This window comes from Cryptomeria japonica, chromosome 1, assembly GCF_030272615.1.
Source record: "Cryptomeria japonica chromosome 1, Sugi_1.0, whole genome shotgun sequence".
NCBI classification, from domain to species: domain Eukaryota; kingdom Viridiplantae; phylum Streptophyta; class Pinopsida; order Cupressales; family Cupressaceae; genus Cryptomeria; species Cryptomeria japonica.
Window position 1 is genome coordinate 58,416,260 of NC_081405.1, and position 1,751 is coordinate 58,418,010.

The following is a 1,751-nucleotide window of genomic DNA, read 5'->3' on the forward strand; positions in this document are numbered from 1 at the left end:
AGGTCATGATTACAGACCATTTTAGATAGTACCACATTACTTATATTGTCCTACATGGTATCCTTGTTCCACCACAAGTAGAATATCTCTCAGTTCTATTTTTTTATTATTAGGGGAGAGGACCCTTTAGTGGAGCATCCTAACTTTGTGCCTCCCAAAATCTACCATGTATATTTCAAATCACTTTCAATTTTGTACAATTACTTACTAGTCAAGTCCCCATACTAAAAAAAATTAGTTGAGTCTACATGGTTGAATATAATACCACATCACATGTTTTTTTGCTAAGGGGTTAAAAAAAGTCCCAAAAAAGAAGTAAGACCCATAGTTGTGCACCAAGTCATGTTTATTGGTGCGTTGATGTGGCATCACATAATTGGTTACTTTTTTGGTTTTACTGAAATCTTTTTGGGGATAAGTATTGACATGACATTTTGTGTGCTCCACTTAAAGGCTAATTGTGCCCAACGACCATCCCCACTGTTGGACTCCACTCCACTTCGGGCTCCTCTCCCGTATAAAGAGTACATTCTAGTTTTTTATGTCCATATGATGCTACTAATTGATTTCAAAGGCAAGACACTCATTTCAAGGGAACATGTTTCAAGAAGCAACATCCATATCATTATTTATATCCTTTTTATGAGCATTTGAATAAATTTTCTTTTTGATGGCTATGATTTTATTTTGACATGCAATCTCATGCTAGTTTGCATGGAAGTCAAAGTGGAGGCAAAATGTAATGGTAAAAATTACATACCTTGCACTTTTCTGCTTCATTTCATACTCACTTTAGCTAGGGTATCTTCTATGATATAGAAAACATACGAATGGTGTGATTTCTATTGAAAGTTGGCATGTAACCCAAGCCTAGCCTTGTCCCATTTGCACTCACACCCAAAGATTGGTCCTAACTCTCATATTCATTCATTTGTCATCTCACTCAAATTTACAATTTCAAAAATGACCCCTAAACTTTTAAATTTTAAATTTTGCTTGTCCTATTTGTACTCACACTCAAAGATTGGTCATAATTCTCATATTCATTCATTTGTCATTTGACTCAAATTTACAATTTCAAAAATGATACCTAAACTTTCAAATTCAAATTTTAAGATCAACCTTACACTTCTCACGTGATTATCATATACTAGCTTAATACATAAAACATTTTATTTATAACTTTTAAAATTGTATTTAAAAAGATTATCCTAATTCATTTAAAAGATTTTTTTTAAATAAATATTTAATTATTATAGCATTTTATTTACGTCACTATCCGTAGCTACCATAGCATTGATCAATATTGTTTCCGAATAGAATGCTTGTTAAAGGTCTCGAAAATTTTCTTGTCAGGAATGGGATTCGAACCCATGCCTCACGTAATACATTAAACATTTTATAAAACTGTCAAGAATGGGATTCGAACCCATGCCCTTTCGGACCAGTACCTGAAACTGGCGCCTTAGACCAACTCGGCCATCTTGACCTTTCGAAATTATTTTGAATTTTTTTTTAATTATATCTATATAAAGCAGAGAAAAACCAAGCGTAATCAATTATTTACGCAAAAAACTACACTGGTGAATGCGAAAACCAAAGCTAGAAATAATATCTTCTGAGGAAGCAAAAGTTTATGCATATTTCCATCAACTCTTAAAAGGCTCTAGTTTCCCCTTTCTAATTTATTTATTTTTAAAAAATAAATAGGGTTTATATATTATTTTAATATTTTTCAAAATAATTATGTA

The 1,751-nt window shown here is 32.0% G+C and overlaps 1 non-coding gene across 1 annotated transcript; it reads right to left on the minus strand.

The window, feature by feature from the left end:
- Positions 1 to 1,408: 1,408 nt before the first annotated feature.
- On the minus strand, positions 1,409 to 1,489 carry TRNAL-CAG (transfer RNA leucine (anticodon CAG)). The gene has a single exon. It is a non-coding gene; the product is annotated as a tRNA-Leu (tRNA).
- Positions 1,490 to 1,751: the final 262 nt, after the last annotated feature.